Genomic DNA, 26,381 nt, shown 5'->3' on the forward strand with positions numbered 1-26,381 from the left:
TTTGTTACTCATTGCATTATACATAATGGTCTAAAACAATTGTTAATCAGGATTTTTCAAGTATTCAGAGTTTTAAAACTCCAACTAAAGTATGTATAAAAGACACATCTACACCTAAGTTATAAGTCAGTGGTTAGAATGTGTAACACCCTAAGTCTGAATCCTAGCACCCCCCACAAAATTTTTTTTAACTAAGGATACAAAAAGAAAGCATATATATATATATATATATATATATATATATATATATATATATAGAGAGAGAGAGAGAGAGAGAGAGAGAGGGAGAGAGAGAGAGACAGAGACAGAGACAGAGATGGAGACAGAGACAAAGACAGAGAGAGACAGAGACAGAGAGAGAGATGTAAATACCTACCAGAGTGAATGGAATAAAAACTATATCAGAAAGTTTAAATATTTCAAGATGATTTTTCCCTCCCAAACCATTTACCAGGCCCTCAACTCCACCTTTGGGTGCATTTGTATTTGTTTGTTTGTTTTTCTGTTTTATTTTGGTTTATATCTTTTTAAGACAGTGTCTCACGAAGTAGCCCAGGCTCAGGCTACCCTTAAATCTGTGACCCTCCCGACTTGGCTTCCAATCCCTAAGTGGGTGGTAACACACTCTGCTTTTGAGACAGATACTCTCTGAAAGAATAAGGGATACTTTCAAGATCAACTCAATGGAAATACAAGAAGAAAGTACTGCAGTATTCAAGACAGACCCAAAATAAATTTAATTATACAACCAGGAAATATTAAGAATACAAGAATAAAATAAATTTTTGCTTTATATGTGAAAATGAAAGCATGCCTAGAAAAATATACTCAAAAAATTTAAATGATATTGTAAATATTAGGTGTCCTATAAACATAAAAGATATCAAACAGTTTAAGATAAGGTACCCAAAACAGTATCAACTATTCTAGATCAGGATAACTGAACAGGTCAAGAATTTAGAAAAGTGAGGAATACACTTAATTGTAGTATATGATACTGTTCTAATCTACAGCTAAAAACCAGTCAATTCATTTTAAAAATTTGTTTTGGTGATGCTAAGGATTGAAACCAGGGTCTTATACACTGATTGCTAAACAGGCACTCTACCTATCCCCTACTCCATTTCTTCTTGCACAAGGAAAACTTACACATCAATGTTACTCAAGATTATCTATGATAATCTTTATGTGAGTAAACATAATCAACACTAAGTAGTAAAAATGATCCATTTGGCTCAAGATTGTAGCTCAGTGGCAGAGTGCCTGCCTAATCTTGGGTTTGTTTGATCTTCAGCAATCACACAAAACAAAAATGATCCTTCATGTCCAAGTTGAATATATCTAGGAATTTAAGGTTAACATGAGACAACTAATATATAATCATCATTAATAAATGACTGCTTTTACTTTAGAGTCCTTTTACTCATTCCAGTATTATTACATATTATGGACCAAGGAAATCCTAGGTACTTTAGTCTTACCAGCAAATGAGTACAGTCATCACAGTAGATACAGGGAAAGCAATGAATGAATCCAAGAGGAATTTTACTTCACCAATAAAGAAATACTATAAAAATCATTATGTAAAATCCATATATTAAAAAAAAAAACTATCTGCCGGGCGGTGGTGGTGCACGCCTTTAATCCCAGCACTCAGGAGGCAGAGCCTGGCCGATCTCTGTAAGTTTGAGGCCAGCCTGGGCTACCAAGTGAGTTCCAGGAAAGGCACAAAGCTACACAGAGAAACCCTGCCTCGAAAAACCAAAAAAAAAAAACTATCTAATAAGCAAATCAGCATGATGGAGAGCATACCTCATTATAATTCTAAAGAAAAATATGCTTTTACTACTTTCACTAGTGTGCTGGATATCATACTCATTTCTGTAAAAATAACAACTAAAATAGAAAAAAATCATCATTATCTACAGGTATGACTACTTGTCTGAGAAACCAAAAGAACTGTACATACATGTACTGAACTGATGACCCTCTCAAATTCAGGTTAAATCTAATCCACAGCATGATTGTCCAGGTAGGGTCTTTAGAATTTCATTTGTTAGGCAAGGACAATGAGTGGAAGCCTCACCCAACAAGGCTATGATTTTATCAGAAGAGGAAGAAAACCAAATTTTCAGGCTTTGTCATGTGAAAGAGACTGCATGCCAGTAAAAGTCTGCAGCAGAATTCAAACATGCTGTTATTTTTTAATATGTGTATATATGCAGGCTGGTGTGTGTTACACATTTGCACATGGCATGTGGAAGCCAAAAGATAATGTCAGGTGTCACCAATCACTTTCCACTCTATTTATCAAAGCAGGGTGTCTTGCTGAACTCAGAGCTCATGGATTCAAGTAACCTAGCTACTCAAACCACCTGAGGATTCCCATCTTGCTTCCCAAGCATTGGGATGACAGGAGGGCCTCCATGCCCACCTGGCAGTTAGATGGGTTCTGAGGATCCAAGTTCTGGTCCTCATGTTTGCATGGCAAGAGCTTTCCCCTAGGAACCATTTCACTCGCTCCCGTGCTGTTTCCTTGTATGAGAAAGTAAACTGTTGTATATTATCTGTTCAGGGTTGGAGATAAAAACTAGTTCTGCATATGCTAGGCAAGGACTATTACCACTGAGCTAAACCCACAGCCCTAAATTCTATCCAAAAAGTGGTAAGCTAATGAGAGTAGAGTACAATAACATGTAAATATGAAAATGTCATAATGGAACCCAATACTACGCTAACCTAAAATTTCGTTTCTTTTAAAATGAATTTTAAAACAACCTGGTTTATGTTTTTTTTGTTGTTGTTATATTTATGGTGTACATAAGTGTGTGTGCAAGCTGTGGTATGCATGTAAAGTAGAGGACAACTTGTAGCAGTCCATACTGTCCCTTTCCTATGTAGGTCCCTTGGACTGACCTCAGTTCCTGATTTGATTTAAACCAGGTAAAGCACCTTTAGCTTCTGAGCCATTTTGGCAGTGCTGGCTATGGTGTTTTGTGGTACTGGGGCACTGCAATAAAAGAACACTTAAACAGATGCAAGTAACTTTGAAACTGAGTGACAGGTAGACACTGTTATGGTGAGGGCTCCCTTAAGAAGGAAGAACATGTTACTAGAACATGAAGAAAAACCAATCAGTGATATGTAATGGTCATGAACCTTGTATTTTGTGTGGAAGTTAGAACTTGAGAGTGATAAAATAAGAAATTTATGTCAGAGCTGTAATTAAAGTGTTCAAAAGGAGCAACTTGGTTCCTCTTGAGTGCTTTTTAGTAAAATATGAAAGGGGAAACTACTGAAGCTAAGAAGGAATTGTTCAACAAAAGAGAACTGTGCCTTGAAAAACTCTCAGCCAATCCACATTACAATAACTGAGAAGTTTGTATTAAAAAGACTAAAAGCCAGCTAGGGATGTAGCTTAGTGGCAGATTACTTATGTAGCATTTACAACACTCAGTCCAATGCTCAGATCAATCTCAACCAAAATGAGGAACCGACATTGGATATATGAACAAAGCTACTGCCAATTCAATCCAAAATAGATCCCAAAAGGTGGGATAGAATGCAGTTTTTGGATTTTATAAGGGAACACATGAATGACATCTGTCAATAAAATAGCTGCTAAGAACAGATAGGGACTATTTCTTGGTACGTTTACCAGAATCAATGGGGTCAAAATAGTTTCCTGTATTATGTCTTTCCACAATCCACCTGTGTCCTGTATTATCTTGGTTTATGGTGAATTTTCACATTAAAAAGACACACCGACAGTCACTAAATAAAAGGATCAAATCTGTTTCATTATTTTATAGCATTTAGAAATGTTATAATCACTAAGAGTAAAGCATCAGAATGAGGCTATCTTGTATACTGGCCTCATTTATGACCCACAAATGTTCAGATTCTGATATCCATGAAAAGTTTCCAGGGATGTAGCTCAGTGATTGAGTGCTTGCCTAGCATGTGTGATGTTCAAGGCCAATCTTCAGCACTGCCCAAAAGAAAGTTTGAGGGGGCAACTAAATAATCCTATTTCACAAAATTAGGATGGTGTCTAAGGCCAGTGTGAGCCATTATAACCCACACAAAACAGATAAGACTAATTTGATGATCTTTGGTGTCACTGTCAATATTTAAAGGTAGCAACAGATGGGCTAAATAGCAATACTCATACCATCACATTGATAGGGCTTCTCTTCAGTGTGAACTCTGCTATGTTTCCTTAGACGTGAGTAAACAGCAAATGCTTTCCCACACTGCTTACATATATAGGGCTTCTCTCCAGTATCGGTTTGAATGTGAATGTTAAGGAATGTGGAATATATAAATGTTTTCCCACATATATTACAAACAAAGGGTTTTTCGCCACTGTGAATTTTCAGATGTTTTGTGCGATGGGAGGACGTTATAAAGGTTTTCCCACAATGAACACATTCAAAAGGCTTCTCTCCTGTGTGAGTTCTCACATGATGAATCAGGCCAGAGGTCCTGGTAAAGGCCTTCCCACATTCCTTACATTCAAAGGGCTTCTCTCCGCTATGAATTCTTACACGTGTGGCAAGACCTGAGTACTGAGTGAAGGCTTTCCCACATTCTTTACATTCATAAGGTTTGATTCCAGTGTGTGTTCTTATATGTTCAGTAAGCTGAGTAGATCTAGAAAAGATTTTTCCACATTCCTTACATTCGTAAGACTTTTCCCCAGTGTGAACTCTTACGTGTTCAGTAAGGCCTGACCATCAAAGGAAGGCTTTCCCACTTTCCAAACATTTGTATGATTTTATTCCAGTGTGAATTCTAACGTGATCATTAAGGTACGACATATTTTTAAAGGCCTTTCCACACTCCTTGAATACAAAGAGCTTTTATTCATTATGAGTTTTAACATGTACAGAAAGTCGAGAAAAATTAGCAAAGGACTTCCCACATATCTTACATATTTTGGATTTTTCTTCAGTATGAATTGAGACATACTGAGTTAGGTGTGAGGAAACCGTGAAGTCTTTCCAACATTCCTTGAAGTCACAGAATTTATCTCCAGTGCACATTCCCATGGGATTATTCAGGCATGCAAATTACTGAAAGTCCTTTCCACATTCCTCAAACTTGTAGGGGTTTCTTGCATTGAGAATTGGAAGATGCATAGCAAAGCTTGTGGGATGAATAAAACCATTCCCATATTTCTTCCAGTCATAGGGTTCTCCTCCATTGTGAGGCCTCAAATCTGTCTGAAAGTATGACGGATTGAAAAAGGCTGTCTCACAGTCTGTGCATTCAAAGGGTTTCTCATTTGTGCTAGTGCTCGGGTACATGATGTTTGGAGTCAGACTGAAGATTTTCCCACAGTGATTAAGATCAGAAACGTTCTGTCCAGTAGAGGTTTCCTTGAGGAAAGAAAAAACGTCTTTCCCATACCAGTTACACTCAGAACTGTATCCTTGGCTAGGCATGCTCACCTCTGTGTTAAGGCATAACTGTTCATCCAACACTTCTCCACATGGCTTAGAGTCACATAGGTCCCCCTCATTATGGTTTTCTGACTGTTGAGGAAGGGATGAATCACCCACCATTTCTATTGCACTGGAACTTTGCATCTTAAAATAATTCGGAAGCTCTGTATCATCAATTCCAGGTTGCAATTCCAATTGTTGAGGAACTGCGCTTTCCACTGTCTCCAACTCTTCTTGTTTTAACCAGGGTCGGACTAGGAATGAACTGACATCCTATTGAGGTCAAGTTTTCGTAGTTCTCTAGCATCACCTCTCTGTATAGGTTTCTCTGAGTCAAGTCCAGTAACGTCCACTCATCTGGGATGAACTTCACAGCCACATCATCGAAGGTCACTGAATCCTGGTAACAATTTGCCTGTTTGTCGGTCACTGTCTCTTCCTCCTCTGTGTTTTCTTCATAGATGTAGACAGGCTCTCTAGGAAGAAGACCATGGGACAAATCAATGGCTGCCATCCTGTGAAGCTGATGGTGAAATATGCCTGAACACTCCCTTCCCTGATGCCTAGATCACTTCGGTACAGCTTATGAATCTAAGTGGACAGAGGCAATCTCCATTCCTCTTAATACAGGGTTATATGGAGTCCTCTTCTATTTCATTTACTGTAGGTACTGGAAGTTTATTTCAGGTCTGGCTTATTCTTTAATTCTTTCAGCAAATAATGAGGAAGTCCTATTCCTGTGGTAGGCATGAGCAGAGCAGGGAAGGACACAGAAAATATCCTGTTCTGTAAAGATCTAGAAGTCCTTTCGGGCAAAGCTCGGCTGCAGCAAACAGAATCGCCCGGTCTGAGAATAGAAGATGCAGCGTCTCAATGTGATGCCAATGGCGGAAAGTCTATTCTTTCTGGGAGGAGGACGAGCTGAGTGGAGGGCCCTCGGACCAACACCGAGAAGGTCTGAGCTCTGAGAAAAAAAGGGGGGCAGTCGGCATGATGTCTCTTCCGCTTCCGGCTCGGAGTTATCAGCCACGTTGGATCCCTTCAGGTCAGGGAGAAAAGCTTGTTTGTTCCTGGGTCTGGGCAGTTACACTCTTCTTCGGGTGGGCTCGTAAGGGGAGTAGAGACCAGGAAAAATGATCTGTCTGGTCCATTCAGTCACTGCCATCTCCAGACACCTTTTTGTGGACCTGTCTTTGTGTGCCTCTGGACACCGTGCAGACACCTCGCATAATCTATTTTTATTATTAATGATTATACTGTCTTCTGAGCACTTGATCCAGAGGCTAGCAACATGTAATTTTGCAAAAAAAAAAGGTAAAAATAAGAACAATGTTTAACATACCAGTAATTTCCCCCTCACACAGCCTGCTCCGACCTCAAGACCCATGCAGCCTCCTAAGTTCCTCCTCACCCCTCTGTAAACACCAAGCCCCATGACTGGTGGGCCACAATGACCTTAGACAAGAAATCTGCCCCTGCAAGTCAGAGATTTTTGTCCTTCTTCTCCCAACAATTCCAAGGAAGACCTGATCCAATTTTTACAACTTCCATGAAAGGAAGCTCACCTTTCCTGGCAGCTCTTTTCAATCTAGAAACCCAATAAAACTTGCAGCAATCACACCAACTATTGTCACAGTGTCTCCACACTCCTTTAGGAGGAATCAGAATATCTAGATTAAAGTTGCCATCTCCCTTTCTTGGTGGCAACCACCAATTTCCTCCTATTCTAGGTTCAAACACTTCCTGCTTGTCATCCCATCTATGTTACTCTATCCACAGTCTTCAGCCAATACCCCTTAGGTTCTCAAGTTTTACACAATATCCTTGGAATACCCTCAGAAACTGAATTATTCATCATGGCCAATTTGAGTCCAGTATGTTGGTACACATCATACCATGTGCTATAGTTGACCACACATTAGGTACAGTTTATCCAAGCCTGAAAAGCTTCCCCAGGCTGCAGGTTCTTCCCCATGACCTGCATAACTGCCTTGACTCAAGCCTGGGAGATCATCTCTGGAAAATTGCCCATGAAATTTTCGTCACTGCTTTTCTGTGTCACGGAAATCACCATTCTTGTAAGAACACAGAACATGAAGATGAGATAGAAAAAACTAGCATTACAAAAAGTAATTATATGGAGAATATGACATGTGCATGGCATAAAGCATGACGTCAGGACATGGAGGTATTTCTGTCTTGGCCGTCTAGAGGCATGCTAAGCAGAAGATCAGGAGGGGAACTCAGGGATGGTTGATGCTCCAAAATCTCGGGTCCATCATCTCCAATCTCTGCTTGCAGCACGTCAGGCATCTTATATCTCTTGCCTGGCAAGTATCCATTTTCATGTACATATTTCTTCAGATTAAATCTCTCCACATGCCATGTCCTCTTGATGCCCCCTTGAAGGCAATCTGAGTTTACCCTACAGTTCTATACATAGTGGCTTTCTAAACTTTAGTAAAAGTTTCCTGGGGCTTATGTCTGTGGCTTCTCTTATGCTTGCCAAATACATCCATGGGGAAAATGTTGAAATGTTGCAACCTTCTGTCCCTGCTCAAGCTATTGCCTGGCAAACTTTACAGCATTTCCTGTGATTTCTCAGCACTGATCCATAGAAGTATTTCCATGATTAGGTATTTCCTAGCATGTAACACTGTGATCATCATTTAGTCCTCTTCCACCCATTTCCAAGGACATTACATTTTCATATTCTTGAAACTTCTAAGTGTAGTAGCTCGCCATTAAGAGATATTTGTGCTTAAACCTACATAGAACATAAATATTTGATTTGGTGGTGGTAATTTCTGTCCCAATTATAAATCTATGGCAGAAACTTGGTTTGCAAATTTTAAATTCCTCACTTCCTTTTTAAGCCAATCTCCTGCTTTCATATAATTTATTTTAATTTCTTTTTTTCTCTGTTGTTCTCAAACAGGACAGTGATCAGCTAGCATTACATGTCTACTGTTTTAAAATTTCATATTTCCATTTCTTTTTAATTCAGTGTTACTAATTTTCTCATAACAAGGGCAAAATGTAGTAAAAATTCTTTTATAATGTAACATGATAGCCACAGGAATGTCCCTCAGTTGAGGTCATGGCTGTGAAGATCTAGAAAACAATGTTCCTGTCACAGATCATTCATAAGTTTGTAAAAAGACACCTCCTTTCCTAGAAAAGATAAACTAACCAAAAGACAGAGAGAGAGCATCCAAATCAACAAAATCAGAAATGAAAAGGGGGACATAACAACAGACATTGAGGAAATCTAGAGAATCATAAGGTCATACTTCAAAAAGCTCTGCTACACAAAACTGGACAATCTAAAAGAAGTGGATAATTTTCTGGATAGGTACCACATACCTAAGTTAAATCAAGAACAGATAAACTATTTAAATAGTCCAATAATCCCTTAGGAAATAGAAACAGTCATTAAAAGTCTCCCAACCAAAAAAAAGCCCAGGACCAGATGGTTTCAGTGCAGAATTCTACCAGATCTTCAAAGAAGAGGTAATACCAATACTCTCTAAATTCTTCCACACAATAGAAACAGAAGGAACATTACCAAACTCCTTCTAAGAGGCTAAAATTACCCTGATTCCTAAACCAAACAAGGATACAACAAAGAAAGAGAACTACAGACAGATCTCCCTCATGAACATTGATGCAAATATACTCAATAAAATACTGGCAGACTCCAAGAACACATCAAAACAATTATCCACCACAATCAAGTAGGCTTCATCCCAGGGATGCAAGGGAGGTTCAACATATGAAAGTCTGTCAAAGTAAAACACCATATACACAAACTCAAAGAAAAAAACCACATGATCATCTCACTAGATGCAGAAAATGCATTTGAGAAAATCCAACACCCCTTCATGATAATGGTCTTGGAGCTATCAGGAATATAGGGCACATACCTAAACATAATAAAGGCAATTTACAGCAAGTCAGTAGCCAACATCAAATTAAATGGAGAGAAACTCAAAGCAATTCCACTAAAATCAGGAATGAGGCAAGGCTGTCTGTTCTCCCCATACTTATTCAATATAGTACTTGAAGTTCTAGCCAGAGCAATAAGACAACATAAGGAGATTAAGTGGATACAAATTGGAAAGGAAGAAGTCAAGCTTTCCCTATTTGCAGATGACATGATAGTATAATTGAGTGACCCCAAAGATTCCACCAAGGAACTGATACAGCTTATAAACACCTTCAGCAACATAGCAGGATACAAGATCAACTCAAAAAAATCAGTAGTCCTCCATATACAATTGACAAAGAAGCTGAGAAGGAAATCAGAGATACATCACCCTTTACAATAGCCACAAATGACATAAAATACCTTGGGGTAACACTAAGCAAGCAAGTGAAGGACCTATATGACAAGAACTTTAAGTCCCTCAAAAAAAGAAATTGAAGAAGTTGTCAGGAAATAGAAAGATCTCCCATGTTCATGGATAGGCAGGACTAACATAGTAAAAATGGCAATCTTACCAAAAGCAATCTACAGATTCAATGCAATCCCCATCAAAATTCCAACACAATTCTTCACAGACCTGGACAGACTAATACTCAGTTTCATATGGAAAAACAGAAAAACCAGGATAGCCAAAAGAATCCTGTACAATAAAACTACCTCTGGAGGCATCACGATTCCAGACTTCAAGCTCTACTATAGAGCTACAGTAATAAAAAAAAAAGCTTGGTATTGGCATAAAAACCGACATGTGGACCAATGGAATCGAATTGAAGACCCTGACATTAATCTGCACACCTATGAACATATAATTTTTGACAAAGAAGCCAAAAGTGTACAATGGAAAAAAGAAAGCATCTTCAACAAACGGTGCTGTCATAACTGGATATCAACATGCAGAAGGCTGCAAATAGATCCATATCTATCACCGTGCACACAACTTAAGTCCAAGTGGATCGATGAATTCAACATACATCCAGCTACTCTGAACCTGCTAGAAGAGGAAGTAGGAAGTAGTCTTGAATGCTTTGGCATAGGAGATCACTTCCTAAATATAACACTAGTAGCACAGACACTGAGAGAAACAATCAATCAATGGGACCACTTGAAACTGAGAAGCTCTTGTAGAGCAAAGGATACAGTCAACAAGGCAAAGCGACAGCCTACAGAATGGGAAAAGATCTTCACCAACCCCACATCTGACAGAGGACTGATATCCAGAATATATAAGGAACTCAAGAAATTATACATCAAAATGCTCAACAGTCCAATTAAGAAATGGGCCTTAGAACTAAACAGAGAATTCTCAACAGAGGAAACTCAAATGGCTGAAAGACATTTAAGGAATTGCTCAGCATCCCTAATCATCAGGGAATTGCAAATCAAAACAACTCTGAGATACCACCTTATACCTGTCAGAATGGCTAAGATGAAAAACACTGAAGACACCTTATGCTGGAGAGGATGTGGAGCTAGGGGAACTCTCCTCCACTGGTGGTGAGAATGCAAGCTTGTACAACAACTTTGGAAATCAATATGGAGCTTTCTTAGAAAATTGGGAATGAATCTCCCAAGATCCAGCTATACCACTCTTGGGCATATACCCAAGGAATGCTCAATCATTCCACAAGAGCACTTGCTCAGCTATGTTCATATCAGCATTGTTTGTAATAGCGAAAACCTGGAAACAACCTAGATGCCCTTAAACTGAAGAATGGATAAATAAAATATGGTACATATACACAATGGAATACTACTCAGCAGGGAAAAACAATGACATCATAAGATTTGCAGACAAATGGAGGGATGTAGAAAAAAATCATCCTGAGTGAGATAATCTAGGCTCAGAAAGACAAACATGGTATGTACTCACTCATAGGAGGATACTCGATGTGGAACAAGGATGAGTGGACTGCTACTCACATCACCAGGGAGGCTACCTGGAAAACAGGACCCCAAGCAAGACACGGGGATCTCCCAATGACAGAGAAGTGGCTGAGATCTACATGAACAATCTGGATATGACTGGGGTTAATGAAGGGCGAGGGTGGAGGGAAAGAGAGCTTGGGGGAGCAGGATTTCCCAGCTGGATCAACAACAGAGGGAGAACAAGGAATAGGAGACCATGGTAAATTAAGACCACATGAGAATAGGAAGAAGCAAAGTGCTAGAGAGGACACAGAAATACACAAAGATACCCCCACAATAGACTGCTGGCAATGGTCAAGAGACACCCCGAACTGACCTACTCTGGTGATGGGATAGCCAAACATCCTAATTGTCATGCTAGAAACCCCATTCAACGACTGAGGGATCTAGATGCAGATATCCACAGCTAGGCCCCGGGTGGAGCTCTGGGAGTCTAATTAGTGAGAAAGAGGAGGGTATATATGAGCGAGAATTTTTGAAGCCAAGGTTGGATAAAGCACAGGGACAAATAGCCAAACAAATGGAAACACATGAACTATGAACCAATGGCTGAGGGGCCCCCAACTGGATCAGGCCCTCTGAATGGGTGAGACAGTTGATTGGCTTGATCTGTTTGGGGGGCATCCAGGCAGTGGGACAGGGTCCTATTCTCATTTCATGAGTTGGCTGTTTGAAACCTGGGGCTTATGCTGGGTCGCTTGGCTCAGCCTGGGAGGAGGGGGCTTGACCTGCCTGGACTGAGTCTACCAGGTTGATCTCAGTCCTCAGGGGAGGCTTTGCCCTGGTGGAGGTGGGAATGGGGGGTTGGCTGGGGGGAAGGGGAGAGGGGCAGGAGGGGGGAGAACAAGGGAATCCGTGGCTGATATGTAGAAGTGAATTGTATTGTAAAATAAAATAAAAAAGTATTTCCTAAAAGAGAAAAAAGATATAATATGCTAAAACAAAAACCAATATATCAGAGGATCTAAGTGACAAAGTCCAAATAATATGCACAATTAGCAATCCCTTAGAAGACATTCACACAGCTTCTAGATATCCTGTTTGGTTAATTCATTTCCTCCTGCTTTCTATGTTCCTGAAGAACAAATGATGGAGGGATTTACTAATTTCACTGCCAACTGGACTATCTGAGATGTTTCAGTGTGTCTTCTAATGCACATGACTGAAAGAGACATAATAATGTTTATCAATCCTCAGTCAATTGTCTGTGGGTTTTTTTGACTCCACTCTTTCATCCTTTCTTTAGGGAACTTATTAATGTGTTGGAGCATCCACTCATTTTACACAACATAATACAAAAGACTTTCACTGTGTTAACTTATCCTGTGAACTAGGAAATAGAACACAGATCATAATTGCTTCATTTGGTTTATTAGGTGATGTTTATTACATTTAGAGGCTATTAAATTATTATGCTTCATAAGGAAAGAGAAGGATTTCCTATAATCCTCATGTTCTCAGAACAGGGTAAGTAGCTGGTAAACCCACTGCACTAGGTACAGGTATTTATCAGAACAACACATCTACCCAATCATTTACTGATGATTAACTAGGACAGCAGAGGTGCCGTAGCACAAAGCATAGAATCTAAACAGGAAACTTCATGTCTCAGTTAGTTGATCCATTTGGAACTGAACAATTTATTAAGATCATTAATTTTCTCAAAGTGAGAAACAGATTTTACTGGATGTGGACATTATATTAATACTCATATAGAGATGTATCATAGAAGCAAAGAATCTCTGAGACACAGACACTAAGCAAGTTAGAATCCACTGACTTCCTTTGGTTTGAAAAATCATGATGTGTCAATCATTTTGCCCATCATGGGATTTTGTCCCTTTCCCTACCCACTACACTTGGAATGTCATCCTCTGATGTAGACTGTTAACACCTATCTCAGTTGTTTTCATATGAAAAGTTTCTTTCTTCATTCCTGTGACCAAATTATCCAAAGAGGAGTTCATCCCTGAGCTCTTACTGCCTGTTGTTTTAGATGAAATTGTGTTGCCTACAGGTGCAGAAGAAAATCTATAAACATATTTTCCAGCTTGTTTTTCACCTGAACACAGGGCCTCAGATGCATAGCCCAAGGGAAGAAAGAGTTCCAGAATTCTCAGTGGCAGTGGAGGAGGTATAAGAAAGTGCTCAGAGTGTGACAGCTCTCTGGGTTACTGTGACAGCTTCACCCATCAACAAAGTTAGAAGCACATATGGTCACAAACACTTGAGCTAAGTATAAACCTGCTGGACATTGTGAGATCTGGATCCATCAGACTTATGTCTGAGCAGACATGTGTGTTGGTGGGACGTTTTCTTTTGGTTATTATTATCAAGATCTTGTTTAATCACAGTCATGCATATGCCTATAACTCCTCTGACTGTTATTTCAAAATCAAAGAAGAATTTTACCATGAAGGAGATGTAACCATTGGTGTATTTTTCCCAGTTCATACTTTCTACAGAGCCAACGAAGTTCCACATCCTTATCTGCCAAACATTTACACCAACTTTCGCATACAGTAAGTGCTGTTGTTCATTTATGCTCTTTCAGAATTCATGTTACATATGACCCAGGTGATATCTGTATTCTTGCTCCTATGCTTCTTATTTTTATCATGAAATATTCTCTTCCAATCCAAAATTCCTTATTTAATTGTATTTTATTCTTCATTTATTTTCTATTCTCAAAGATTATACAAAAGGTTGCTTGTTTGTTTATTGATTTTTGTTTCCAAATATGTCAATTGAAAGATTGGATCTTCCTTGGCCATGCGTTTACAGCCACATGTTTCTCATATTAGGTCTTCAGAGGGAGGATGGTTTTATCAAACTTTACCTGGATCTTCAGGACAGTCTAGAAGTCTATATGTACTCGTGTAAAAAATTGTTACTATGGAGGGATGTTATGGTAGAGTAACAAGTTTGCATCTGCTAGATACCACTGATTTAGCAGTAAGGATGTCAGATTTAGAAGTTGGCAATAGTTTCTTATTGTCAAAACAGCTATGCCTGTCTTCAAAATTTTTTAGTTAAATTAATTATTTACTATTATTTTACTACCAGAAGCATTTTTCTCTTTTATCTGTCTTTCCTTGCATTTCTAACAAGTTTTAAATCTCATTTTCATGGATGTGATTATAAGACACAATGACAAGATTGTGGCCATTTAGGGTTGTTTATTACTAAGTCAGAAATAAAATTAAGTTTGTGGTAGAGAAATATTTTTGTTACTACAAAAGAGTAGTTTGTGTGACTTTCTCCCTTTCCATTCTTCCCTCAAAATCTTCCATTGTACAATACCTTTCCTAATTTTTTAATACAAGTTGGGGAACAAGAAGTGTATGTATCTCAAAGCTAAAATTATTTTGTAAGGCTTCTGATTGCATCCTTTATTACACAGTGAGAATGCATGTATGTTTTCAAAAAGGGAATATGTCTGCTGTCTAAGTCTCTTTGTCTCTTTTCATGCATAGAATTTTTACATGCCTAGAAATGATCATCTTAATATCAAGATTACAAAACATCTTAGCCCTGGGCAGGAATTTAGCTTCACTACATTGGTTTTTGTGTAGTCTAAATTTTTAAACAGATTTTACTTTAGGACTATTATAACTATTCAGATGATATGATATACAAACATAAAATTATATATCAATTTCTAGATTAATGTAAGTTTTCTTTTGAGGCAACATGACTTAGTCTATTTGACTGCACATGATACAGAATTTATAAGGCATTTTTACCAAAAGTTTTTGTGTGTGTACCTGCACACTCATGCCTCAGGTCTCACATGCAGGTGACAGAGCACCATGCCAAGAAATTATCTAATTGTTCCTGATCAATTAGTGAAGACAAATCTGGTTTCTCCCAAATCCATACATTCTTTCCTATATTTCATGAGAACTCTAGGCCATTCCAAATTTGTGGGAACATTTATTTCTGGAAAGAAATCTGTTTTTTAATTCAGAAACAGGAACTTTAATGCCTGTAAGTTCTGATCAACATATCTACTTAGTTTGGAAACAATTAGAAGAGCCATTGAGTCAATCCATTAGTATATGTCCACCTAGTAGTACCAGAGGCCAAGTAATATAATATTGCATATATATTAAATATATATATTTAAATCATTCCATTAGGCTGAATATCAGATATCCAAATAAGGAAAAGTAGTGTGTAGGTTAAAAATTTGGGATATTAGATTTCTTTGTCCCTTGTAAGTGTCCTAATGTTAATTAAGGCTACCCCCAGACACTTTAAGTATGTCAGTCAATGAGCTGACAGTCTGTTTAATTCATGTCCCTGTGTAGTAGGAGGGCATGGTCTAAGCATAACCAGCAATTCTGGCTTATTTTTGATGGGAATGATATAACTCTATCACTAAGGTCCCACCTGCAGAATAGAATCTGATTTCTTAGGTTATTCCTATTTCCCAAAGACCAGAATTTTTTAAATCAATATTTTTAGGACTTTCCAGTTTTACAATGGAAACTTCCTTGATGCTGGCAACTAGGGGACAAGCCACGGAGAATGCATGGAATTGTAAACTCTGTATTACTATCTAAAAGATAAACTCTCAAGTTCTTCATTTCTCCAATACAGCCAAACACTTAAAGTAGGCATCAGCAAGTAAAAACCAAGATGAGATAAAGGCTGCTGGTCTGTAGTCATATTAGATAATACCTTCCATGTATCTGTCATGCTCAATCTCCAGTCCAGCCCTGAGAGCAGTGAGGCTTGGACTGTGACCCTGTATTTGTACCCATAGTGAAAAACACAAGATTCAATAAGAGGTATGAGCAGGGAGTGCAAATACCTGGGGATCAATGAAACCTTATTATTAATGGGCCCATAGTTCAGAGACATTCCATTTGAGAATACCATCTGTAGCTTCCACTTTCTTTATCTGGGTGGGGTGGGTCTGTGATGTAAGAGCACCTACATTCACCACCAGTGGAGTGGAGAGAATGACCTTGTAGGGTCCTTAAGAGATTAGCTCCAGTGTCCCTTTGGCTACTTATTTGACACAGAGGATATCACTCTACTTAAGCAAGGTGAAATTGGTGGTGGACTCAGAAGATGGCTGGGTATCTCAGATAATTCAATGAATAGCCTGTGTGGAGAACTGGAAGGCCTTCAGTGACTTAATAAGGGAATGATTACAGATATTTGTCAACTGCTCTTCTCTGAGCCTGGGAAACAAGTGGGGAATTCTTCCAAATATAATCTCATAGGTAGTTAATCCCTCCATATATGGGGAACAGTAAACTGAGGCACAGTAAAGGAGGAAGCCTAACCATCTTTTTCTGGACTCTAAGGAGAATTTTGTTGGAGTTTCAGTTGATGTCCTGTTCATTCTTTCTGCCAGCTCAGAACTCTGAGGTCTAGATACACAGTGAAGTTTTTGCTCTATGTCTAAAGCCATAGCTATTAATTAAGATGGTTTGGGTTATGAAAATCAGGATATTGTTGGACCCTATTGCGAGAAGGAAGTCAAATTGGAGCACCCATTTATGCCTGAGCATTTTATCTGCTATTTGGGGAAAACTTCTAACCACTCAAAAATGGTATCTTTAAGAAAGTTGCAAGTATTTTTCCCTTCCCCAGCAAGCCAGATCTTGGTTGAGCTCAGTTTTTCCAACACTTGACCAGGTGTTGGTCTTTCATTTGGATCCCTTCCTGGGTAAGGACTCTCTGTTTTTGATTTACTTTAACACAATGTTGGTATATCGCTGAGATATGCCATGCTAGTGTGCCGAGTATAGCTATAACATACCTTGGTCTGAGCAACTCAGAAAGTTTTGTTGTACCCAGGGGGATAGCTTGGTGAAGGTTTGTTACCATAATCCAGCCAATTATTTCTGAGAGAATGAACTTTTCCTCTGGTACCTTCCATCAACACATAGGTGATGGAAGACTGTCTATCTGTGCAATGAAAATATGTGTTGCTCTGGGTGGTTGATAAGTAAAGCCACTTGTCTTATGGCAAAGCAGCTTAGAGTCAGCAGGAAATTAAAAGAGAGAGACAGGAAGAAGGCAGGGAGAGACACCGGCGAGTCACTCAAGGAACATCATTTAATGGAATGCGGGTAAAGCCACAGATTAATTATAAGCCTCTCTGTGTTTACCTGGAGGATGCAAGTGGGAGAGATTTGTCCCAACTGCCGTCAGACCAGGACATAGGAAATCTCTGGACTACATATAGTTTTGTACTGACCATTTTTCTTTACCCTGCAGTCATAGGTAGCACTGTTTGTGGTATGTGTCATCAGAACATCAATAAGTTTTAGTGTCATCTGTCAGACAGTGAGTTAAACTGTGTGCCCATGGAGGACAGAAATTTCTAGGGGAAGCCACATATCCCCTAAGATGGCCAAGATTTTTTAATGTCCTTTTTTTCCAGCAGTGAGAAGCCATCTTTCCCTATAGATCACACAGTTGATATACCCACTTGGAAAACCATATCAACTTTTGGTCCATGTATATAGTAGTTTACTTTGCCCTATATGAGATACTGGGCTAGATCAATCAGTTCTTCTACCTGGGATGAGGTTCCTGGTTTAGGCACAAATTATTTTTATTAAAAGTAAGTATTGCATCTCCCACGTTCCTGGTTTCATCTTTCATCTGGTGACAGTCTTATAGAGCACCTGAAGGTCATCATCAGGCAAGAGGGATAGCTGGATTGATGACAAACTGAACTCAAATTGGGGCCAGGAGTAGAATCTTCTACTGGGTCAAACAGTCATTAAACATTGGATGTTTTTTTTTTTCCTCAGTAGAAGACCTCCTTTTTCCTAGATACTATGAGCATCAGATCTTAACACACTTAACTCGATTGCATTCTTTTATTAAGCTAGCAGTACTCTCCACATATATTTGACAGATAGGCCATCCTATGGCTACAGGGTCCAATCACTTTGACTGATGTATCACAGGGCATTTCCATGGTCCCAGCATTTGGGTAAAGCCCTCCTTTGTCTTTGGCAATGAAAAGATTTTGAGGCATCTGGAAGTACTGGGATGGAGGCAAATTCGGAGACTTTTTTAAAATTTTTTAAGACTGAGTTTCTCTGTGTAGCTTTGTGCCTTTCCTGGAACTGGCTTTGGAGAGCAGGTTGGCCTTGAACTCGTAGAGATCCACCTGCCTCTGTCTCCTAAGTGCTGGGATTAAAGGCAAGCATCACCATTTTAAAGGCTTGAATGTCTTCCATTTAGTCTCAGTCAAGATTAGGGGCTTAGTTCTCCTACTTTGTGCTTATGTTTAGAGGCATTGCAGTTTCCACAAACACTGAAATACCCAGCTGCACCCAGGATTTCCGGAATCTGTCCCTTTGTCTTTGTAGTTGGAATCTGCAGTTCTGTGTAGTCTGTAATTTCCTCAGGTATGTTTTTATTCAATCTCTGCAGGTATAATTTTAAAATACACCAGTTGGTTCTGGCCCTGGTATTTGCCATTGAGGAGATCAACAGGAACCCTCATCTTTTACCAAACATATCTCTGGGATTTGACTTCTATAACATCCCATACAGTGAGAAAAACATTCTTATGAATGCTCTTTTTTGGCTCACAGGCCTGAGTAGATTTCTCAGGCTTCACTGTAATTATAACTGTGTAAAGGAGAGAAAGTTAACTGCTGCAATAACAGGACCATCATGGGTAAAATCTGCCCATATTGGGACACTGCTTCAGCTCTACAAATTTCCACAGGTGAGGAGTTGTATGGGATAAAAATGCAGATCTCCTTTGCCGACATTTCAGGTGTGTCCATAGGTAAAAAGGTGTAATTGGATTAGTTAGATATTAATGACAATTGTCCAGACAATTGGAGATGGACCTCTATTTAAGGAACTGGGAAAAGAAAGGGGAGGTTGGAGTAGACAAGGAGGATTAATAAAAATAGAAAATAGGCCAGTCATTTACTGAAAACATCTCTCACAGAAATTGGCTTTAAAATCAGGGTGAACCATCATTGTGCTAACCATTTCCATCTGTTTCTGCAGAACAAAGATTGTACTTAGTACCACTGTTCTTCCTCTAGTTTCCATTTTTATTTCTCTTCAGCTCACTGTTGGTCCTTTTGAGCCTATCTTCAGTGACCGAGGTCAGTTTACTTCTCTCTACCAGATGGCCCCCCAAGGCACAACTCTGTCTCTTGCCATGGTCTCTTTGATGCTTCATTTTGGCTGGACCTGAGTTGGTCTGCTTATCCCAGATGATCACAGAGGGACTCAGTTTCTAGCAGATATCAGAGAAAATATGGAGAAAAATCAAGTCTGCATCGCTTTTGTTGAAATGATCCAAAGCACATGGAATTCATTTTCATACAAATACTGGAAAAGTCTTGGCATCATCCAGGAAACATTGGCCAATATTATCATCATTTATGGTGACAATGATTCACTACAAAGTTTAATGAGGAACATAGGGCAACAGATTTTGACGAGTAAAGTCTGGGTCATGACCTCTGAGTGGGATGTTACTAATATCGCTGATTTTTTCTTGCTAGATTCATTCCATGGAAGTCTCATTTTTTCACAACTCCATGAGCAGGTGCCTGAATTTAAAAATTTTATCCAAAGAGTTAATCCTTACAAATACCCAGAAGACAATTACCTTCCTAAATTGTGGTTTTTGTTCTTCAAGTGCTCATTTTCAGAGCTTGATTGTCATCTTTTGGAGAACTGCCAACCCAATGCTTCCTTGGAATTACTGCCTAGACATATGTTTGACATAGTAATGAGTGAATACAGCTACAATACATACAAGGCTGTCTATACTGTGGCCCACAGTCTCCATGAGATGAGTCTTCATCAAGTACAAATGCAACCATTTGGAAATGGGGAGAGAATGGTGTTCTTCCCCTGGCAGGTAATATTCCTTCTATTGTATTAGAGAATCAACAATGTGATATTTTCAGCATCTTCAGAGGCACCAAGCTAGGTATTATATTTCAGTATTTTACATATAGTATATGTATGTATACATACATATATGTGTGTGTGTGTGTGTGTGTATGTGTGTGTGTGTGTGTGTGTGTATGTATGTGTGTGAGTGTGTGCATGTGTGTGTATGTGTGTATCCATCCACAGGAGATTCTTCACGTGTTGTCATATCTTCCAGGTCAGTGCAGATCTTTCTGTTCATGTTGCTGAGGAATAAGATGCTGGTGGCAAGGAAGAAATGATTTTAATGAATATAAAAATGTGTCACAAATATCTGCACAGTTTTTCATTGTAATTATTACATCAGAAACCTAAGAATTTTAGTCATAAGTACCCACATTTTACTCAATGAACTTTGGGATGAACCATGAGTGTACATGGGTATAGCTTTCTTTTAAATAAACTGAGATTTGCTTCAAACAATACTCACTGATTCCATTCCTAAGTTTGTATAGAAGATGTTCCTGAGGCTGACTGTTCTTCAGATGTAGAATTATATCCCATTAACTTAGGTCACCATTGCTGACCTTCATTGATACCTACATTATTATCATGTCCTGCATCACAGATAATGAACATTGAGAGTTATTCTATAATCCATTGGTGGTCAAACTCTCAGACCTACATTAAAACATGTTCTTGCATCACTTTCAGCTTCATCCTTTCTTGAGAAATATACATGTAGGAGACAACATGGCTTTAGAATGGAAACAAAAGTTAGATGATGATAAGTATGATATTCTCAACTTTTGGAATTTTCCAAAGGGTCTTGGAAAAAAAGTGAAAGTAGGAATTTTTTTGCCCAATGCTCCCCAGAGTCAACAGTTTACTTTATCTGAGAAGATGATACAATGGCCAGAAAGATATTTAGAGGTGGGTTATATATTATCTCAATGCATTAAACTTATCATAATCATACAAATATATCTCCCAGTTTAACAAGTTCTACTTTTGAAATTAAATCCCAGTACTATAAATTTCCCAGTAGACAAAGACAAAAAATAACTACAAAAAGACAGTGCTTTATCATCCCCTGCTTCTTAAAAAAATGACGTTTTTAAGATTTAAATGTCTGCTAATATTCAGTTGTGCTTGGTTAAATTTTGTCAATTTGACATAAAAAAGTGCACCTGAGAAGTGATATATGCAATCCTCGTAATGTCATACAGGACACTCTGATGTAGAAAATCTCTACATTCACAACAGAAAACTGAGTAAGTTATATTTTCTTGCTATGATCACCATCACCAGAACTCACTTGTGGGTAAAAGAGTTTATCTGACTTATGGTTTTGGAGTTTCGAGTGTCCTTTATACTCAGGAGGCATGCCACTGTGTGGCATCCATGGAGAGATGGGCAGGAATCTGAAACAAAATGTCTCAGTCCACACACTGGAAGCAGAGAATGAATACTGGAATTAGGTGTGGATCATAATTTTTCAAAATCCCCAACCACTGAAATAATTCTGGCAATAAGTCTGCAACTCTCAAAGTTGCAATAACTCTCAAGATAGCACCACAACTAAGGAAATATATATTCACATATCTGTGTTTATAATTGCCACTTTTCATTGAAACCAATATACAATGTCTCTACTAGAATTCCTTCAGTTTCTGAAATTTGAGTAGTTCATCTTGATTCCATGCTTAAAATTATAGAAGATAAACAGTTGTCATTTCTTTTATCCACTCCTTGAATTGAAATACTATAGTGTGCATGTGTGTGTTATCTCTTGTTCTGCTACTGAAGATACATACATACCTAATGTAACTTAAGCAAGTGTTTCTTTTGGCTGACAGTATGAGCCTTCAGCCCTTATCTTTGGATATTTATTGCTCTAGGAGCATGACGTTCCTGATGATATCATATTCTCAGTCAATATAAAAAAGTAAATACCACAAATCACCTTTTTCTCATTCTCAATTCTGAGACAACAGCCTATAGAATGGTGATACTCACTCTTAGAGTGAACCCTTCAAACTTTTCTTTAAAAACACTCCCAGGGATGCCCAGCAATTTGTTTACCTGGCGATTTTAAGTCCTGTCAAGTTGACAAGCAAGATTTACAATCATGGTGGAAATAAAAGTTTCTCAACACAATAGAAAGCAAGCACAGAGACAAGATCCATATGGAAGTACCACTTGACCTTCGAGGTCATATCTTCTGTGACCTCCCTGCATCAAACTTGTCCCTACCTCATTATGATCCAAACCGTCTAATATGGGATAATCTTCAGACCAATTTTGTATAGATCACAGATGCTCAAATTCCTTTCTAATTTTATAAGAATAAAACTTGCAAGTTAATTATGTGATATTAAATATATTATTGAGAATTTCAATTAACCATGAGAATTTGTTAATTTTTCTCCATTTTCTCTCAGATTCCTCAGTCTGTGTGCAGTGAGAGCTGTGGTCCTGGATTCAGGAAAGTTTCCCTGGAGGGCAAGGCTGTTTGGTGCTATGATTGCACTCCTTGTGCAGACAATGAGATTTCCAATGACACAGGTAAGAATAAATCTTACAGAAATGGTTCCACATTTCTACAGGATTCTGCATTATCTTAAAAACTGAAAAATATCTAGAGAGAAGTCAGACAAATGAATTCCTTCTCTTATTTAGGATATGAAATGTGCATCTGCATGTCTTGAAATAGTGCAGAGTAGGCACAGAAATTTATAATTGATTTACATTTATGATCAACTTCGCTCTTCTTTCCTGCAGGAAACTCCTTTTCTCTGTACTAATCAATATGCTTTATTTCTCCACATAATTTAACACATAGTAATAAAGTACACAAATTGGATGTTTTCTTAACTGTAATTCAATAATGATTAGAACTCACCTAAATGTATGAAAGGTTATTTTAATAATGATTATTCCTAGCACGAACAGAAAATTAACAATTTGTGTTTGATATTCCCACTACATAATTATTGACTATACAGCATAACTAAAATTTCAAATTTCCTTAATGAATAGGATTATGTCCATTTTTCTGCTACAATTCTGAGAAACAGTATATAAAACAATATCCTCAAAGCAGTTCCAAAGGTCTGAGAGTTGTATCAAGACCTAAGAGCTGCAATGGAATATAGAGTCTCCATTTAGAAGAATAGTTCATGAACATATTCACATCATATTTAATTCAGAAGAAAATATTTAAAAGCTAGTATTTCCATACCGAATAATAATTTTGTGACCAGGTTTATTTCAACTTTGAAATTTTGAAAAGTTTTCTCTTCTTTGATTATTTAACACTATGTATTTGGATCATATTCATATCCTCCCAAATCTTCCACTTTCCTACCTAACTTCTTTTACCTCTTGTTAAGAAAATAAAGAAAAACTCATTGAATTCAGTTTCTGCTACCCAAATACTCTTTGGAGTGGAGTCCCTGATGGAATATGGAATAATTTTTACAGCCACATTCTTAAAGTTTAAAGTGTCTTCCCCTTATAGCAGCTATGAGGTCAAATAACTTCTCAGTGAAGTGTAGTACTTTATGCCATCTCTCCATACATAATGATATATGGTCTGCCCTGAACTTTCTCATGTTATATGCATGATATTAAACCTTGAATTTATGTATTCAACTGCCCAGCTTTGTCTGGAAGTTTCTATTTCCTTGAAGTATTTCATGACCTCTGACTTTTACAATTTTTCTGCAACTTCTTTCATGGATTTCTCACATAGAGATGTAAAAGACTGTGCCCTCAAGCTGTTATTCAAAAGAAACACACTTTTACTGAATATGCATGAACATATTCACACACACACACACACACACACACACACACACACACACACACTAGTTTTTATTACATGTATCATGTGCCTTTACTAAGGAATGGAGTTATACGTTTGAGTCTTCCATTAAAACTTAGAAAACAAAACCAAAATGAACACCTCCATATAAAAGAGAAGGAAATAACAAAGCCTGAGGTTATAACTTGAAAGAAGGTCCTGAGAACAGATATAACAATGTATCACAACAGCTGAAGGAAACATTATTTAGAATGTGTATAGAAATAAGTTTTATTCTACTAAAGTGAATTCAATAATATGTTAATAAAAATTTGTCAACAAAATAAAATTGAAAATCTGGTGATGAGGTTCTTTTTAAAATCATGCAAAAATGACAGTGGAAATCTGGCATGCATAAATTACTGTTCTTGTACTTCAAATACAAGATGAATTTTATGAATTTTCAAGAGCAGAATACTGTAAAACTGTTTTATTTCATACCCTAAAACTGTCTCAATAGTTCTAACATTTCCCCAATTGGAATGACGACTATTCACTAGTGCACTAGTCAAGCCTGTAACAACGTAGTAATGCCTATTCACAGAAGCTTCCACAGAGAAGAGTCAATATTAGAAAACAGGAAGCAATTTATAATGATAAGAAAATCGAGACCCTAGGTTTAAGAAGAGTATTTTAAGAAAGTAATTTCAAGGGCACACTTCCTCTTTTGCACTGTTCAAATTAATAATGTGGTATGACTTATGATGTGGTTTCAGAAATAAAGTATGTTTATGTATTTTAATTCAGTATTCTAATAACTTCCAAAAGAGATACAACAATAGCACAAGAGGCTTGAAGGTATATAAGAGAGAAAACTGTAAGGTATATTTAATTTATATCACTATAAAGAAGATGGGTTGTATGAGAAGCTACTGGTAATTGATAACTACTAACAAAAGAGGAACATCATTTTTTCTTTAAGGTTGTGGACTCTGAAATGTTGCCCATATTCCAGTTGTTGCCCCCATAATATGTAAATACTAGCATCACTGAATAGACTCAGTGAGTATTAAAATGTAAAAAGAAGAGATAAGAGAGCACATTAAGTTGGGAAGTAAAAGTGGGAGATGTTGAGGAATGGAGCAAGAGGAAAGAGGGCTGAGTTGGATCAACACACTTTATAAGTTCACAAAAATAATAACTGAAATATCAGATAAGGAAGTTGGGTGGTATAAATATGAAAATGTTCACTACAGAGTTTGTGATTCTTTGTTCCTGAGAAAAAAGGAAAATGATGTAGATAGCAATTCTGTCCAAAAGTATAGAAAAATGGCTTAGAATAAAAGGGATAACTTCAGCTTGGATTAAATCTCTCTTTCATTTCTGATCAGATATGGAAAAGTGCATGAAGTGTCCAGAAAGTCATTATGCAAACACAGAGAAGAAACACTGCGTCCAGAAAGCTGTGAGTTTTCTTAACCATGAGGACCCCTTGGGGATGTCTCTCACAACCATAGCTCTGTGCTTCTCTGTACTCACAAGTGCGGTTCTTGGACTCTTTGTGAAGCACAGAGACACTCCAATTGTCAAAGCTCATAATAGGACCCTTAGTTACACACTGCTTATCACACTCACTGTCTGTTTCCTCTGTTCCTTGCTCTTCATTGGCCATCCCAACACCACAACCTGTATCCTGCAGCAGATCATATTTGGAGGTGCTTTCACTGTGGCTCTTGCCACTGTGTTGGCCAAAGCTGTCACTGTGGTTATTGCCTTCAAGGTTACTTTTCCAAGGAGAGTGGTGAGGTGGTTAATAATATCAAAGGCTCCAAACCTTATAATCCCCATGTGTACTCTGATCCACCTTGTCTTCTGTGGAATCTGGCTAGGGACCTCTCCTCCCTTCCTTGACCAAGATGTTCATACTGAACATGGGCATATCATCCTTGTGTGTAACAAGGGCTCAGATTTTGCCTTCCATGGTATACTGGGATACCTCTGCTCCTTGGCACTTGGGAGTTTTACTATGGCGTTCATGTTACGGAATCTTCCAGACACATTCAATGAAGCCAAGTTCCTGTCATTCAGCATGCTGGTATTCTTCTGTGTCTGGGTCACATTCCTCCCTGTCTACCACAGCACCAAGGGGAAGGTCATGGTGGCTATGGAAGTCTTCTCTATCTTGGCTTCTAGTGCAGCCCTCCTTGGCTTCATTTTTGTCCCTAAGTGCTATATTATCTTAATAAGGCCAGATAAGAACTCAGTTCATCACATCAGGAACAGGCCACATTCTAGAAGGAATTACCCTCTCAAAACCTAG

General features: G+C 38.2%; 2 pseudogenes; one reads left to right on the forward strand and one right to left on the reverse strand.

Moving 5' to 3' along the window:
- Positions 1–3,928: 3,928 nt before the first annotated feature.
- On the reverse strand, positions 3,929–6,357 carry LOC131894469 (zinc finger protein 426-like; annotated as a pseudogene).
- LOC131903705 (vomeronasal type-2 receptor 116-like) lies at positions 6,199–26,381 on the forward strand (annotated as a pseudogene).

Source organism: Peromyscus eremicus, chromosome 1 (assembly GCF_949786415.1).
Source record: "Peromyscus eremicus chromosome 1, PerEre_H2_v1, whole genome shotgun sequence".
NCBI classification, from domain to species: Eukaryota; Metazoa; Chordata; class Mammalia; order Rodentia; family Cricetidae; genus Peromyscus; species Peromyscus eremicus.